Source organism: Falco biarmicus, chromosome W, assembly GCF_023638135.1.
Source record: "Falco biarmicus isolate bFalBia1 chromosome W, bFalBia1.pri, whole genome shotgun sequence".
NCBI lineage: Eukaryota > Metazoa > Chordata > Aves > Falconiformes > Falconidae > Falco > Falco biarmicus.
Genome location: NC_079310.1, coordinates 15,230,474 through 15,248,577, shown reverse-complemented (window position 1 = coordinate 15,248,577; position 18,104 = coordinate 15,230,474).

Sequence of the window (18,104 nt, the reverse complement as noted above, 5' to 3'; positions counted from 1 at the left end):
ATACATTTCCTCTGCTGTGATTTTATACGGCAGGTTCCGAATATAAAGGATCCCATTGACCTCTGGGGGCAGCCAGATGTTAGCTCGCTTGGCCGCTTGCATCGCCATGGTGCGGATCGGAGGGCGGGGGGGTGCCGCCTTGGAGAGAAACCGCGGCCGGGAAGGGGCCTGCCGGGCCGCGCGCCGCCGCTCGCCGCTGCCGCGGGGGACCCGGATGCTATCCCATACGCTAATGACCCGGGTAATGCCTTTTTACAATCTATGTCCTGAACGCTCCGCTTTTCTAAAAAGCATATGAGCAAATCATACGTCGCTTGTCTCTCCATACCTTCGTCAGCGCTGTTGCAGCCTTTGCGAGACTTCGGCGACGTGTGGCCGGCGGGACCCTCTGTAGGTGCTCCCGGGCGCGGGGACTGTGCCCTTCCGCCTCCTGCGCTGCTTTCAGGACCGGTACCCGAATCTCCGTCGAACCGTGGCTCGCAGGTTCAGCCCTCTCTAGGGTCCCTGTTCAGGCGCCATTTGTCACGATGGAGAGAAGACACAGTCACTCAATATGAGTGATCAGCAGACTTCGTTTATTGTCTCTTACAGTCACCTTTTATGCCTTCTTATAATTAGCTCATACATATTACAAAAGTTAAGCTCATTATTGGTTAGTTGCCTAAATACCAAGCCCGCCCCTTGTTTCTCTTCTGTAGTTATCTGTTCCCACCTGCAACATTCTTTTCCCACCGAAATCTTCCTGTTATTGTGTAACAAGGACAGCCAAAGACAGTGTTTTTTGCTTTACTTCAGATAAGCTGAGAGCGATGTGCATTTTTGTCCAGCCAGCTGGACTATGTCTATGTGACCCTTTTCAGCTAGCCAGTTATCCACAGAAGCCTTTCAACTGGGGGGTGATAAGAGTTAAGATCAACCTGTATGCAGCACAGAGTAGGCTTGCCTTATGCTCAATCATTGTTATGCAGTATTTTCACAGTAGAGCTTACTACCCATGATTGCTGTGCAATTGTGCAAATTATATTGACCCCTATGCAAATGTTACTGTTTGAGTCAAATTGGAGGCACTTGGAGAATGAGAAATCATTGATGAATTTAGAATACCCCCAGGATGACCCACGTTTTGGGGCAGAGGTTCCCCAATTGATGGGGGAGGCTCCAGCTAATTCTCCTCAGTTACAAGCTCGCCTACATCCTTTAGTCCTGCAGCAGGGAAAAGAGTTAGCTCTCCAGGCTTTATTACAGGTCATGGCGCTCCGCAACAATCGTGGACCACAATAAAACAAGGTCCAAATGAAGGGTACGTGTCATTCCTGGATAGGTTGAGAGACGCCTTGGATAAGCAAATACAGAATGGGGCAGCTAAGGAAGCATTGTTACTCCAACTAGCTAAGGACAATGTGAATGAGGATTGTAGGAAGATTATTGCAGGCATGGTGAATTGTAATACCACCTTAATAGAATTAATGAATGTACATGGGAAGGTAGGAACCACTGCCTTCCAAATGGAGCATCTGGCAAAAACTTTGCTGCCACAGTTAGGGTCACCCGTTACTGTTACAAATGTGGGCAAGAAAGTCACTTAAAGAAGGACTGTCCAAAGAGATCGAAGACAGGAAGAGGTGATAGCTCTGTCTTGGTATGCCGTCTGTGTAACAGACCAGGGCATTTTGCAAAACAATGTAGATCTAAATTTAACACTCAAGGACAGTTACTTACAGGCGGCAACAGAGGGCAGGGAAACGGGGGGAGGAACGTGGGGAGGAACCATGTGATGATACAAATGAATCCTTCACAACAATTCCGGGCTTATGCAGCCAACTCGCAGCCTGAACTACAGGGAGTGCCAGATTGGATGTTACCACAGCAACCACCATCACTACAGAAGATAATAAAGTACATAAAAGTCCCACTGAATGCTGTGGGACCTATCAGCAATAAATTGAGCGTGCTGTTGTTTGGACGCTCTAGTGTAACTTTACAAGGTTTGTTTGTTTTACCAGGAGTTGTTGATGCAGATTATATGGGTCAGATTCAAGCAATGGTGTGGACACACACCACACACACACACCCCCATCAATTCCTGAAGGTAGCCAGATTGCACAATTAATTCCTTTCTGGGCACAAGTTAATTATGCCCATGACAAAGTCCAGGGCAAAGAAGGGTTCGGTTCAACAGGAACACCACAAATTTTTTGGACTCAGAGGTACAAAATGCTCGACCAACTTTAACCTGTAAAATCACCTTTGCCAAAGGGACCCCTCCCGCAATACGGGTGACCGGAATGATTGACACGGGAGCAGATGTAACTGTTATATCTGTGCGCATCTGGCCTTGCTCTTGGCCTGTCTGTTTGGCAGGTTCCATATTGGTGGGAGTGGGTGGTGTGACACAGTGTCCAGAGTTGGTTTATGGTGCAAGTTTGAAACCCTGAAGGCCAGACAGCAACAATCCATCCCTACGTACTTGATGTCCCTCTGAACTTGTGGGGACAGGACGTTTTGGGGCAATGGGGAGTCATCATTGGTACCCAGAAGGATTTTTAATAGGGGCCGCTGTGATGGAGGGAGTACAAAGACCTACTCTGCCTTTGACTTGGCTGACAGATACCCCTGTTTGGGTGGAACAGTGGCCCCTCCCTGAGGAAAAATGTGTAGCCCTCCAGCAATTAGTTGAAGAACAATTAGCACAAGGTCACCTGGAACCTTCCCATAGTCCTTGGAATACCCCTGTGTTTGTGATAAAAAAGAAATCAGGCAAATGGCGCTTGTTACAAGATTTAAGGAAAGTAAATGATGTAATGGAGGGAATGGGAGCCCTGCAATCAGGCATGCCTTCCCTGACAATGATCCTGTGAAACTGGAACATTTTGGTAATTGATTTAAAAGATTGCTTTTTCAGTATTCCTTTACATGAAGCTGACAAATGTAAACTTGCTTTTTCCATACCTAGCAGAAACTATATGGCTCCTTGTGAGCGATACCAATGAACGGTGTTGCCGCAGGGTATGAAAACCAGTCCTACTATATGTCAATGGTATATAGCAAAGGCATTGTCACCTGTACAGGAACAATTTCTGCAAGTGTATTGCTATCATTATATGGATGATATTCTTGTATCAGCTGCAAATAAGGCTGAACTTCAACAAGTGTATCCAGTTTTGCAGCAATCGTTGGCCACCTTTGGGCTATGTAAAGCACCAGAAAAGATTCAACAACAAGCCCCGTGGAAATATTTGGGATTTAAAGTGCTAGATCAAATGTTTGAGCCACAGTCTATCCAGCTCTGAGTAAATGTCAGAACCCTAAATGATTTGCAAAAATTATTAGGGGCCACAAATTGGGTAAGGCCATACTCGGGCCTTACAACAGAACAATTGAAACCACTCTTTGATCTATTGAAGGGCGACACTGAACTGATGTCTCCCCAATCACTAACTAAAGAAACCACCTTAGCCCTAGAGAGGGTGGTCAATGGTCTGCAACAAAAAAGGGTACGCTGTGTAGACTTAGAAACTCTGATAAGGTTATATGTTGTCATTGCTAACTATCATTCCATGGGATTGTTGGGCCAATGGAATGAGTGCTGGCAGGATCTGCTACATGTCTTAGAGTGGTTATTTTTATCTGTACAGCCATGGAAGACAGTGAGCACTCAGATTGAACTAGTATCAAAAATCATCACCAAAGGATGTACACAGCATGTTCAGCTCATGGGCCAATATCCCAATTACCTGATAATTCCCATTGAACGCAATTACATAAGCTGGTGTTCGGCAAACAGTTTATCATTTCTGTTGGCTCTGGAAGGTTTTAAGGGACAAATATCCTATCATCTTCCCAGTCATAAATTGTTACAAACTTATTTGGACATACAAATACTTCAAAAGCCGCTGGCAGCAGATAGCCCAGTTGCAAGGCCCTATGGTCTTTACGGATGGTTCTGGGAAATCTGGAAAGGCAGTGGTCACTTGGCATGATGGGAAGCAATGGCAGGAATTGATACACTTAACACAGGGGTCACCTCGGTTGAACTTAGTGCTGTCATTGTTGCCTTTAAAAAGTTTTCTTGATGAGCTGTAAACATTGTTACAGACTCTGCTTATGTTGCGGATGTCACACGACACATTGACCACGCACTGCTTAAGGAGGTAAATTCAGAACGATTTTTTTTTTATTAAAAAAATGATGTAAAAAAAAAAAAAGATATAAAAAAAAGTGATGGTGAGCCAACGTACACATAGATATTACATTCTGCACATCCACAGTCACACTGGATTGCCAGGATCTGTCTGTGAAGGAAATGCCCGTGCTGATGCTCTTGCAGCTCTGGCTTGGACTCCTCCGGTGCCAGATCTGATGCAACAGGCCCTCATGTCTCATCATTTTTTTTTATCAGGGGACTCGGGCACTGGTCCATCAACTTAAAATATCTTTTGCAGATGCAAAATCCATCATTGCCACTTGTCCAGAGTGTCAGCAATTGGGTCCCGGACTGATGTTTCCACAAGGGGTTAATCCACGCAGATATCAGTCCTTAGATCTGTGGCAAACTGATGTCACACATGTGCCTTCTTTTGGTCATTTACAGTATGTTCATGTCTCCGTTGATACCTTCTCAAAAGTTGTGTGGGCATCGGCCCATACTGGGGAGAATGCTCTGGATGCCTTTTCACATCTTCAACAGGCTTGGGCTGCTCTGGGGGTTCCAAAGCGTCTCAAGACAGACAATGGACCAGCATATTCATCTGCATGCATGGCCAAGTTCCTTGCCTCTTGGGGGTGGAACATGTTACTGGCATCCCGCATTCCTCAGCTGGCCAAGCCATTGTGGAATGTGTTCATCATACTTTAAAACTACTTCTTGAAAAACAAAAAGGGGGAAGGGGTTCTGAGACACTGCATGCTCATCTATGGAAAGCTGTGTATACATTGAATTATTTGACTGTGCCAGCTGGGAAAGAATGTCCTGTGATTATCTCATTTCTTGTCTTTGCAGGCAGGAGATCCTCCTATCTGAGCAAAGGTCTTAATACAAGACATACAAACAGGAAAGTGGACAGGCCCGTGGGATTTAATTACCTGGAGAAATGGGTATGCTTGTGTCCCCACAGATGCAGGGCCGTGGTGGCTTCCCGCTAGGTGTGTTAAGCCTGGTTTAGATCCTAGAATTGACAAGAGGACATCAGATACTGGCTGTTCCACAGACCCCTTGAGAGGGGAGTCACAACATCTGGGTGACCCTGATGCGAAGCCTGAATCAGACAGCTTTGTGCCTTCTTAACTCAGCCTGAAAAGCCCTTCCACATGCTTTTGGTGGGGGTTCCCTCAAACAGGTCAGAGAGTCAGTGGATAACGAAAAAATTGTTAACATTGAGATAGAACAAGTGTAAAAATATGACAGATTGTGGCCAGCGGTGGGATGTCTGGGATGATAAAAGTTTAGTTCCAATTTGTGGAGATAGGGTTTGGCTAGGGCTACCTAGTCATAGCTAGAGGACAAAGTAGGAGGACCATATACCATAGGCAAATTAAGTTTGTTAACACTTTCATAGAACATTATATTAAACCATATAAATTTATTGTTAGCACATGGTCATGGCTGTCAAGACTTCATGATATGTGTTGCATGGATTTAATAGACCATCCAAAATAATTTCACAAATAGATCAAGGAAATAATGGAAGCAACACAGGAATTACAGGAGAGTCATGGGTTTCCAGATGATTGGTTAAGTCACTTGGGGTTAGGGTCTTGGTTCACGGGATTGATTGAGTTGTGACTCATGGGATTGTTTGTAATTTTGTGTCATCTTGCTAATGATACCCTGGGTTTTTTCTTGTTTGCAAAAGGCTCTGCAATGGATGATAAATAGTCCTTTTTGGTTGAAAAACAAAATGGGCGAAATGAGGGATTAGACTTGGCTGCTGGCAACTCAGGCTTCAAGGATGGGATAGAGCTGTGTCTTTAAAGAGAGCGAGCTGCAACTTTGACCGAGTGAACTAAGAGATAAGAAGGAAAAAAAGAGAGAAAACAGGATATGAAGCAAGGCTAGAGCTGGATGCAGGTGCCACGTCAGCAGCTGGCTGAGAACATGAAACCCACACATCTTAGCCAATCAATAGTTGTTGCTGGGTAGGTTAGCTGTAAGGATAACCAGTCAGAGAAGCTGGGGGAAAGGGTATATAAACCGGGAGATTCAAATAAACGAGGCCCTTGCCTTTGCTTTTGGCTGCTTGATAGTTTGTGTTGTGTTATTTCCTGACCGCCATAACTCAAATTGCAACACTGCTGTATATGTACACAGCAGCATCAACTACAGGCCACTGCAGGAATTAGACAGGGGACAGACTCTTTTCTGTATCATGATTTTGTCTTTTCCTAAGGCTGTCATTTTCTCCCCACCAATCTTATTCTGCTCCCTCTGGCTTTAATATTAATTTAGTGCAGGGAGAAGGATCACCTGAGAAAGGAGTAGGAAACAGAGAGAGTTGGTTTCTCACTGTCTCAATCTTTCTTCCTCTCATTGTTCCTACTACCGTTTCCTTTCTTGTCTCACTCATTTCTTTCATTTTTTCATTAGTCATTAATATGCATGACATTTCTAGCCAGGACTAAGGCTCTACCAGGTTTGACAATGGACAAATGCAGACATAAAAGGAAGGCGACACTGAATAGCTTCCAATTTGATTTGAGACAGGAAGGAAAAGTGAGGAGGAGACTACTCAAGATCACTGAAATGCCACAAATGTTTAGAAAGATCGTGTCCAAGCCAAAAGAGAGATATGTTAAAGATAATCTGCTTGTTGTGCTTAAGGAAGAAGTCACTTCAGGTGACAATAAGTGATTCTAGAGCTTGTATGTTGTTTAAGACCATGGAAGATGACCACAGTGATTATAGTCTTTTCACCACCTGCTTACAGGGCTGAGAAGAGATTGGGAGGGTGATTAAGGATTTGTATAAAAAACTGTGAGGATAGCCCTGATGTTCCTAAAGAGCCAGTCTGGTACAGTATAAAAAGTAGAGGTGTGGACTTCTGACAAGGCCTGTTTCCAGCTCTGCACTGGCCTTCTGGATGAACTTGGACATATCATTACATCTGCCTCTTTCTCATCTTTCTCTTCTGTACAAAGAAGATAAATATACCTCTAACGTAGCATGAAGGTGGCTGATGAAAAAATGTATCTAAATGCTGGTGATTAAACAAAAAAATGTCCAGGCATTTCTATGCCTGAATTATTATACAGGTATAATGGCAAATAACAACTCTTCTTGCTTAGTGATGTTTGGTTGTGTTTTGTATTGTTCCAGCATCAGCCCTCTAAATCAATGATGAAACATTGCTGTGACCTAATCACAAAGGATAGGATGCTGATGTGAGCTAGCAGGTCTTAGCATGTGCTTATTGGGAACTACTGCATCTCTGTAGATGCTGACTAGCCTCATGAAATAAAATCCAGTCCCAGAACATCTTGCTTCCTAAAGATGCCATGCAGTTATTGGTGATTTCATGACATATCTCAGATGTTAATTGGAGGTACAAATAGTTTAAGAACTGCCCTGAAATTTACAGAAAATAAGGTTACTCCTGATTTCTTCAGTGGGAAAAGTTTTTTCTGTTCAAAATCCCCCCAAAAAACTAAGAGGAATTTTATCACTTCTTCCAGCTTTTTGGGGATCTGCCATGTACACAACAATAATTTCTCTGAAGTCATCACAGCTATCTATGTGAGTAAATGTATAGCAGGAATGTGTTTGTAGGAGTGGGTCATAACTTTTAAAGCATTGAGCTTAATCTGCTGTGATTGAAGGCCAAAAAGAAATGCAAAGAAAATTACTGTCAGAGTTGTAAAGGCCAGGAAAATCACCTACAATTGAATTGCGTATCTATAATTACAAAGTTCAAGTAAATCACTCTGTACCTGATTCTGAGTGACGTAATTAAATTACAGTGATCTTAACTAGGTAGCCCTAAGAGTGAATCCATTGCAATCTCCTCTTTCTGAAGGAAGAAAAGTCAGGGCCCAGGTCTTCAGCTCAGGGCTGTAAATGTTACAGAACCAGGAAAGCTGCTTCAACATAGTTTAGGTATACAACAAGCCTAATGTGGTTTTATACAGCAGCTGTAAGGCATAGAGCAAAAACCTGTCCCCATGGGAATAGAGGTAAGTGCTGTGTTTGCATGAATTGCCATGTAATTACACATCAAGTGTACTTTTGTGGGGACAGTGCAAATTGATACACTGCTGGATTAGTGAAAGAGTATGGAAACTAAATATTTTAGAAAGTTCAGTGAAAAAAAAATAATCAGTGGCTTGCCTTGTGGGAAGCACTCACTAGTAATGCATTGTATCTGAAATGACTCTATCCCAAACCTTATCTGGGTGGTGGACTCTTAATTCCTCTCTACTAGGCTCTACCCTGCCTGAGGGGCTATGAGTCATAGACATGTACACAAATAGATGAGAAGGCCTGAAATGGGAATGTATGAGAGATGAAAAAAAAAAAATAATCTTGAAGGCTCTGACCTTTAAAAGTCAGTCAATGCTCTGGTGCCTACCCTTGAGAATGATTGCTACCAGCCATCCCTGCACTCAGAGTATTTTTTATATATCATCTAAACCACATTATAATCCATCTAACAATTGAGTCATCTTTCCACTTCTCTCTCTTCTATATAGATGAACTTAGAGCAGGGGACTTAAGTTCAGCTCAGGCTCACATGTAGAAGCCTATAGCTTCAAATCCAAAATGTTCTCCCCACAGAACAGTTTGGGCTTCAGTTTGAAAAAAACACTGATCTTGTTATTAGCAAAACAAAACCTTTCCAATGCAACAAATCCTTTGGATGTGCACTACATGCTCATCTTGGGGAAAATGAGCATGTAGAACTGAAACTCCCGGTGCTTCTGGTTTTAAGCAAAGTGGGGGGTAAAGTGCAACTCAGTCCTCAGCAGGATTGAAGATAGTAAGAGGAGAAAACACTGGCTGCTTGGAACAACAAGGCCTTATTTTCCAAAACAAGAGATACAGAACTGCCTTTTTTTTTTTTTTTTTTTTAGCATTTTTGTCTTATAAGTACCTTTTCATACGCAAATCTGCACGTAAAAGAGACAGTGGGAGATCTCCTTAAAGCTTTGAGCAGTCACAGAGTAAAAATAATCTTCGATAGGATACATTCGCCTGTTAGACTCTGCCACCACACAGTGTGCCCTAAGGTACTAGTGCCCTGATCATCCAGATGGGTCTTTATTTGCACACATGGATCTTGTGTGGCTTCTGCAAGTGACCTTTTTTCCTGGGAAAGAAGGGGGGCCTGGTGGATGCTAAATTTAGCTTGGAAAATGTGTCTGTAGTCCCAGATCCCTTACATATGTGAGAAGTCCTAGACATTTAGTGAGTCTAGTCAGGCATGTAGAGTCCCAGGATTGGTCTACTGGTGATGCTAAGCTATATAAAAGGGTCTATTTTTTTGTGTATCCTGAAAGCAGAGGTACAAGTTTTGAAGGGACACCCTGCTCATTAAATCTAGTTTTCTGCTGCTATTACCAATCACAATTTGAAATTGTGTTCATAAACACTTAAAATTTTAATATAAAACTCAGTAAATCTTTTGCTGTGTTTTCCTGCCTTCTTCCATAATATCACCTCTCTTCTAATTTCCAACTTGAGTTTATTGCAAGATAACTTACATGAAATTTTAAATGTGCCCAAACCACTTTTTCTAAAATCATTCTTCTCTGTCCTTCACATTTTCTATTAGCCAACTCTGCATGCATCTAGTAGAAAGCAACCACATTTATTTTTTTTCTAGCCTAGATATTGTGATCCCAAACTTTTTCAGGGCCAAGCAACAGCATAATCCACATGTATTAAGGCCATGTAAATACAACCAAGATAGCCTTAAACTACCTAGCATGGCTAGCAAATAACTGTACCTAGATGGCAACATAGAACTTAAATGAGTGATGGGAGTATGTGCCAAGGGTCCTAGATAATTGTTGCAATGTGTATTCACCTCAGGTGTTTGCAGTTTATTTTTCTGCACCTGCACTGCCTAACTGAAAGCTTGCTCTCATACTTGTATCTGAGTTGTCTCACAGATACTCTCTGTGTTGGTCTACTCTGAGGTTGCCCAGCTCTGCCTGCAGCTTTTGCTCACCCAGGCAGAGGCAGTGTGGAGTATGCTCAGGAACTGCAGATAAGGGAAAAAGTAGGGTGTTCTCCGCATACGAGCATGTGTTGATTTTGTGCTTATTGGGGGCACTGCACATAGTCCAGAGGCCTCTTCAGCACAGAAATGAGCAGGACAGGCAAGCAGGCCAGAGAGACAGATGTATTACCCAAGGGATTATAGACATAAACACATACACACCCCCACCTGTCACAGCACTCTCCAAGCTATCAAGCTGTAACAAGGTCTTTCACCATCTCATACCAGCATACTCTTCATACAGTCCCTCTGCTGCCTTCTCCTCACCTCATCCAGGGCACACTCTGCTTCTTCCTTGGCTGCTCTCTCTTCACTGGCTCTCAACCACTTAACAGAACCAGCCACACCTGCACCTTATCTACATCGGCCAACCTGCCACCCCTGAAGCCAACCCACAGTTGTATATTATCAATGCTAATTAACCTAGCTTCATTCCTCTACACTTCCCCCTTTTTTCTTTTTCATATTTTATACCTTATATTTTTAACAATCATTACAAGCCTTTTTACAAATAATTCTTTCATACAGTCCTCTATAACTCCTCTACAAATCCCCCTTTTTTATTTTTTCTTCTTTTTAACATTTAAAACCTCATGTTTTTACCAATCAATCATCACAAACTTTTTACAAATAAAGTTTTCATACAGTTTGGACAACTTGCCCCTAAATTCCTTCTTCACTTTTATCTTGGGCTTTTCAGCTTCTACAGGTTGACCACCTTTCTTCTTATCTGCTTTCTTAGCATCTGGGATTTTGTTTTCTTCAGAGGGGGGTTGTGACAAACTTATAGTGCCTTGTCCTTTCACCTCTTGGGTCTCACTGGACAGTAACCCGAGTGAGCTTTCAGCAGCAGCAGATCTAGAATACAGCACTAACATCATTCTGTGATCCTGAAAATCTTAACATCTTTGTGGTGGCCCATTTCTTCTTCAACTGGAGACACCTTCAATGAGCACATAAACGCTGACAAGAATACCTCCAGGCCAAACAGCAGCAATGGCGGGAGCTGCTCGCGGCACCGCGCTGCTCCTACACCTTCCCCCAGCACAGCCATCACCACTGTCTAGCCGGACCCACTCTGGACCCACCACCACACCTGGCCACATACATTGCTGCTGTTGCCCATTACCCTCAATGTCTTAACTCTACGGCAATGAGGCTTCCTTCTCTTTGATCCCAACAGCTCACCTTTACTAGTGTCTGATCCAGATCCCCAAGCTATCCCCACCTGTCTCTGCTACGTGGTGCGCCACCATCACTGTTCAAAACGTCCCCCAGCACAGCCATCACTACTTTCACCACTCATTACACTCAGTCTCATCATCTGAAGGGCCTCACACAGAGCACAATTTGTCAAAGCACTCTCCAAACTATCAAACTGCAACAAGATCTTTTACCATCTCATACCAGCATACTCTTCATATAATCCCTCTGCTGCCTTCTCTTTGTCTTACCTCATCCAGAGCATATGCTCTTTCTTCTTTTGTTTCTTCCTCTCTTCTTCTTTAGCTTCTCTCTCTTCATTGGCTGCCCAACATCTTAACTTAACAGCCACAGCTGCACCTTATCTACATCGGCCAACCTGCCACCTCTGAAGCCAACCCACAGTTGTATATTATCAATGCTAATTAACCCAGCTTCATTCCATTAGGCCTGCCCAGTTACAGATTCACATTATTCTCCACTTTTCCTTATCTTGAACCCATGATCTCTGGCTGTTGGCAGTTCCCTGCTGTGCTCATCATTCTCTAGGCCATGGGTCCTCAAACTATGGCCCACAGGCAGGATACAGCCCTCCAGGGTCCTCAATCCGGCCCCCGGTATTTAAAGAACACCCCACCCACCACACACCCCTGCCGGGGGTTGGGGGGGAGACCAAGCAGCTGCAGATGACTGCCTGCCACTTCATCCACGTGCCGGCCCCCTGGTTAAAAAGTTTGAGGACCCCTGCTCTAGGCTTTATCTCTCCTTCTGAAGCAAGACCCAAATGCTGCCTTTGCCACTAATGGTTGCTTGGCTTGACTCTGTAGATTTTTAGGCAAGGCCAAGCTCTATTGACTTCAGTGCTTTAAGTGCAAAAGGAGCTTGGCCACTGTCCATCCAGGAAGATTAGACCTTCTGTGCTTGTGGCTTTGTACACCTGGCCACAAAGATAAAAATCACAGCCAGCCCTCTTGCCCATGAAGAAATGCTTTCCACAACACTGCCATTTAACAAACAACTGAATAAGCAGTGTAAATTAACTAGCTGCTTTCACCCACTGCCAGCATTATGAAATAAAGGCTGAATCACTGATATAAATGTGCAGTTAACCTCAGGTCCTGAATTAAAGTGTAGCCTCCCCAGGAACTGGAAGAAGCTATCACAGGGTTAAGGTTGCAAGCAGGTCTTTCCTTGGCACTGGCTTATATCCACTCAGAGCCAGAAAGAGGGGGTTTTTCCCCCAAAAAAACCTGATCCTGCTTTCAAGGATGACATACATGTTCATTCTCTTCCTCTCAACTTGATTATCCTTCTCTCAAGGGTTAAAGCTATCTGTGTGATAAGCTTGCTACAGTATAACAGGTATCACTTCATTACCTTGGGCCTGCACCCCAGGAGAACCAGACCTAAACCTATTCCAAGTAGGATGCTGTGGCTTTTCTGAAGTATAGGAGCTTCCTTCTCAATGCATATCCCTATCGTTATACAGGTGGTATGGTTGTGCTCTCCTTTCAGTTCTATTAATGAACAAATATAGTCTAATTATTTTAAGATAATCTGAAATAAATTCAGTTCAAGCAGAAAAAAAATAGCAGCCATGCCAGTGTCTCCACTGTATTGTTTAAAGTGATCTGAATACATATCTCAAATCAGGTTCCTGAAAACCTTGCCTAAAGATAAACCTCTTAGGTGCACTGGATCAGAGCTGCAGTTCCTGAAGGAACTGGCAGAGGAAAACAACAAAAAATAATTTAACAAAACCAAACAAGGAAAGAGTTCAAGAAAGAATAAGATTATCTTATTCTTGACAGTGCCCCTTTAAAGATAATCTTCTGTGAAAGGACTTATCATTACCTTTTTCTTCAGTCCTTTTTCACAACTACAAAATGCATGTTGGGGGATTCTAAGCCCATCCAGCTGCCCAAGTTGACCCTCTGTTCCTAACAGCAAATGAATAAGTACAAGCATAAATCTTGCAAATATAATTATAGTCTTCCAAAAAGGAGATAAAAATCCTTAGTTTCTCAAAGATTTCCCAAGCATGGAAGGCTTAAAAAAGAAAACCCTACAATCTTTCCAGTTTCCAGATCCTCAGAGTCAGTGCAATTCTGTGTGCTAATTTCAGCCTGTACAACATCAGACACTTCAATGCAAAAAAGAGCTACTGCTCACCCCATATATATGTATAACTGGTATCATCTGGTCCTGTATTTTGACAATTATCTCTAATATAATTACTAGATGATGAGTAGTGCTCATTGATTATGCCATCCTTCAAAGTTGGTTGGGGTACTTAGAATAAACAAACACCTTGCTTAGTAAAAAAGGTGATATTCTTTGTTCCAGCCAGCAAAGGATAGCAATCTCAATCTACCATACAGGGATATGGTCAGAGACTCCCAGAGATTTGTTTCTTATCTGGCATTTATGTGGAGGTTCTTCTCTTCTGGTCCTCGATTGCATGCTGGTTCCCCCTCCTGAATGATAAATATTTCCTCTCTGCTGAGAGCTATCCAACAAAAGCAACCTCCCATATTAATACATTGCTGATTCTTTACTCCTCTAATTTTGCCTTAGTATTTTCTTTCTGTATTTTCTACCCTGAATAAAAACTTTTTTTCTTTTTTTTGCATCAACATGTACCAAAGCACTGAATAAGACGGCATAACGTAAGCCTTGGACATATAATTTAAATATTCATTTAGCTTTTGAAACTGGGCATTTAAATTTTAATATCAGGCTCATTTGAACTGAGCTCTTGGGGGAATATTACAATACAGTTATAATTAATATAAGAGAATTGATTTGGTATAAAGGTTCACTTGTCCACATCTGTTTGTGGCTGGAAGCAGCATGCCACCACTGCCATCACAGCTGATAGCTTGAAATTATTTATTCCCTTCCTCCTCACGTTCATTTGCTTTTTACTTGCTTGGGAGATTGACCCCCTCACTTTCTTGCATAGTGTGTTCAGCTTGGATAAATTTGAATGAGGCAAACTAGAGAGGCCTTATCAAGAATAGACCACTCATCCAACTTCTTCCTCATTCCTTGCCCTTTTTGTGCTGATATGGAGAAATAGTGTGAAATGGGGACAATGGACATCGATTCTGATTGTATATGTCTGCTCAAGGAATGTGGGTATGGTGACTGGTCATGGGTGTGGTGTCTGGTCACATAGCCACACAGCTTTGAGGAGACACCTACCCTTCTTCCTCTAACAAAGGGGCTATTTATAAAAAGGATGAGAAAAGGATGAGAGACATTCCAATGTTATCTAGAGGGAGGGAGTGCTAAGTCTTCTTGCTGGAGAAGATCAGATGGTCACAAGGACATGAATCACCTACAAACCTGCAAGACCACCACATTCCAGGCAAAGGACTGATAAGCTAATTAACATACGAAGCAAGAGTGAGTGAGTTTAGGTAACGAATATGTATAGGCATTAACTGAATATTCATTTGTTTTATTGTATAAATGTGAGATGGTTCGTCACTTTGGGTATGCACGCTTGTGGTGGAGCGATCCCCCGTGCATCTGCGCTCAATAAACATACCTACTTTATAACTTTCCAGTTACAGAGTCTAATTCCATATGTCATTTTGGCGAGCCAGGCAGGAGGATTTCTGCTCGGCTGAGGGACCAGCTGCGGAGCGGACGCTCCTAGGCGCGCCCCGGGAGATTTCCTCGGAGGAGCCTCCTCTTCTCAGCTGTTCACCCGGGAGCAGAAGAGAAACCCCTGGATCCACGGATAAAACAGTATGTTTAGAAACAGGGCGGCTGGTGAGACGCACAGAGATGTCCGGAGCGCAGCGTAGTCCCCAGGAGGAAAGGTACCTTGGGAGGGAGTTTGCTGACCAAGGGGTGGCCACTAGCGATCTTGAGGGCAGATCGAGCAAACCCAAGGTTACTGCCAGATCCTAAAAGCCCGGAGGCCTCATGACGGAAAGCGGGGGGCGGGACGGAATAAGGCGGAATCTCACAGTAACAAGAGGGACCTCATAGCAAAAGTAAAAGGGAAACTTTTGCGTCAGAAAAAAAAAAAAAAAAAAAAAAAAAAGAAAAAAGGGGGAAGCTAAAAACTTCCTTTAGGTTGTCTTAAGAATTGGGGAATTCCTAGAATGTAACAACTGAAATAGCGCTCTGTGTCTTGTTTGTTCTATGTGTTGTCTTGTTACATGATCAAAACTTGGAGTTATGAAATGTATGTTGAAAAAGAATATATTCTGGTAATTCTAGGCAAATAGCAGAACACTTAACACTCTGCTTAAGACCAGGAAAAATTTGGGTTTTTGTTTGTTGTTTGTTTTTTGGCAATTGTTCATTGAAATGCATACTTTGTGAACTGTCAGTGTTCCTAAAAGTTGTACATAAGTGCACGGTACCGTGTAACATACTGCTTGTGTGACTGAGGGCTGCTCGGAGAGTGTGAATGGTGTGATTGAGATGCACATTTTGATTTTCCGTGTATAGCTTAATTATTTTGACTGAGTGTGAGTGCAAGAGTGCTTGAGACACGCGTTTGAGTGCAAAACAAGTAAGGAGCTCTATCCGCGTTTCCGACCTTGGGTGGCTAAGGCAGCCGGAGAAAAACAAAGTAATTCAAACTGCGAAATGGGAAATGGAAGGAGTAAGCCCTGTGAAAAATCGTCCTTGGGTTGTATATTAAAACATTGGAGGGATATCGTAGGACAGGGTGGTACCGAAAATAGAAGGAAATTGATTAAATATTGTAATCAGTGGTGGCCTTTGTATAAATTGGGGAGTGATGCGAAATGGCCTCAGGAGGGAGGAACGTTAGATTATAACACTCTCCTGCAATTAATGTTGTTTCTGAGAAGAGAGGGAAAATGGGACGAAGTATCATATGCAGACATGTTCTTTGTCCTCCGGGACAAACCTGAGTGGCAAAAGGACTGTGGATTAGTACCCCCCTCGGGGTCCTATGGTACTAGCACTAGAAAGAGTGTGGGGATTAACATCACCTGATCTTTGATTATGGCTCTAGAAAAGGATGGGAAAAAAAACCTGAGACCTAAACTAGAAAGATATTCTTGTTGAAATTTTTGTGTTAAAAAGCTCAGGTTGTGGCTCCTTCTGTGGAGCAACCAGAATGAAACACGTTGTAAGATAAAAACTTGTACTAATGTATGTAAAACCTGAGGTGCAGGGGTGGAGAATCAAAGACCTTGTGAAAGTATTAAAGTATTGGGGTGCGTTTGTACAAACCCCCGTACCCCCTCGAAGGTGCGACTGAATCATGCTGGGATGCATGGCAGGATGTTTTCTGTTTGCCTGCAAAGGCATGATAAGTAAGAACACAGGCTTAAAGCAACAAGGAGCAGATTTGCATTCAGGGTAAGAAAGAGTTAAAACAGAAGTGCTGTTGCAGAGGCAGGCTTGTGTAACCTGCAGAGCAGGAAGAGCATCTCCTGCCCCTAATCCTTCTGATGGTGAGGAGGAGGGGGTTGCTGTTGCTGACAATTGAGCAGAAGGACCTGACAATGTCACCCCAATTGCTGCAGCATTTGCAGTACAACAGGACCGGTAATGGCCTCTTTAGGGCAGGCAATGGGTCTGAGGAGAATAAAGGTGAATCTTTGATGGGAAATGTAGATGTTTGAAAGTTGGTTATGAAAGACTTGTCAGGATGATCTAATAGGACTAGATAAAGGTTCGAGTTACTAGGTAAGCGTGATATAGAAAAGTTGATAGAAGGAACAGGGAACGTGTACAGAAGGTAAGAGAAGAAGAGCTGGGTCGTGCTAAACTGGTAAAGGAGATGAGGCAGAGACAGGAGGAATGTCAGGCAGAAGTGAAAGAGTGAATCCCTCTCCTATGGGTTCGGATCACTGTGCATATTGTAGGGAAAGTGGACACTGGAAGCAAGATCGCCCTAAGCTAAAGAACCATCAAGGGGTTCTGGTGAACTAGGGGCTAGGAAAAATGAGGTGGAATTTTAGTGAATACAAAACCAACTTATTTGTTAAACTTCAGTAAAAAAAAAAAATAATTTGTTACAGTTTTGGGAGCTGCTGGCCACCAGGAAAACATCCTGAAACCTTTAAAGTACAAACTAAGAAAACAAATAAGAATGCCAAATTCACCAAAATCTTTGTTGGGATGAGATTTATTAGAACATCTAGACGTTTAAAGAAGGAGAAATGAAACTAAAAGTTAAAAATGATGAAGTAATTGAAATATTGAGCTTATCTTTAATTAAACAGAAAAGAGGACCTCCCTGAAGTAAAAGAAATTTTTAACCAGGTGTATCTGAAAATAAATTCCAGGAAAGGTGAAAAATGCTTTACCTGTTACAGTAAAAATGATAAGGGGGAGGCTTGCCCAGTTCAGATAAAAACAATATCCCTTGGTCAGCAAGGCTGTGGGGATATTGGCAGAAAAAGTGAAATAAAATACACTCTCTAGTAGTTCTACTAATGTAAATCTGTGTGTTTTGCCATGACAGTGACTTGTTATGGGATGTGCAGATGAAACTCTGCATTGACAATGAAGTACAAGGAATAAGGTTGGTCAGGTGCCTCCTACCATAGTCAAGGGCAAGACTGGGTTGGCCTCTGTGTTTGCCACCAAGAAGAATCTTGAGCTCCGCTGTTGGCTGCAACCCAGTAGGCGCTGAGCGATGGGAACATATGCCAATAGATTGCCAATTACATACTCCTTATT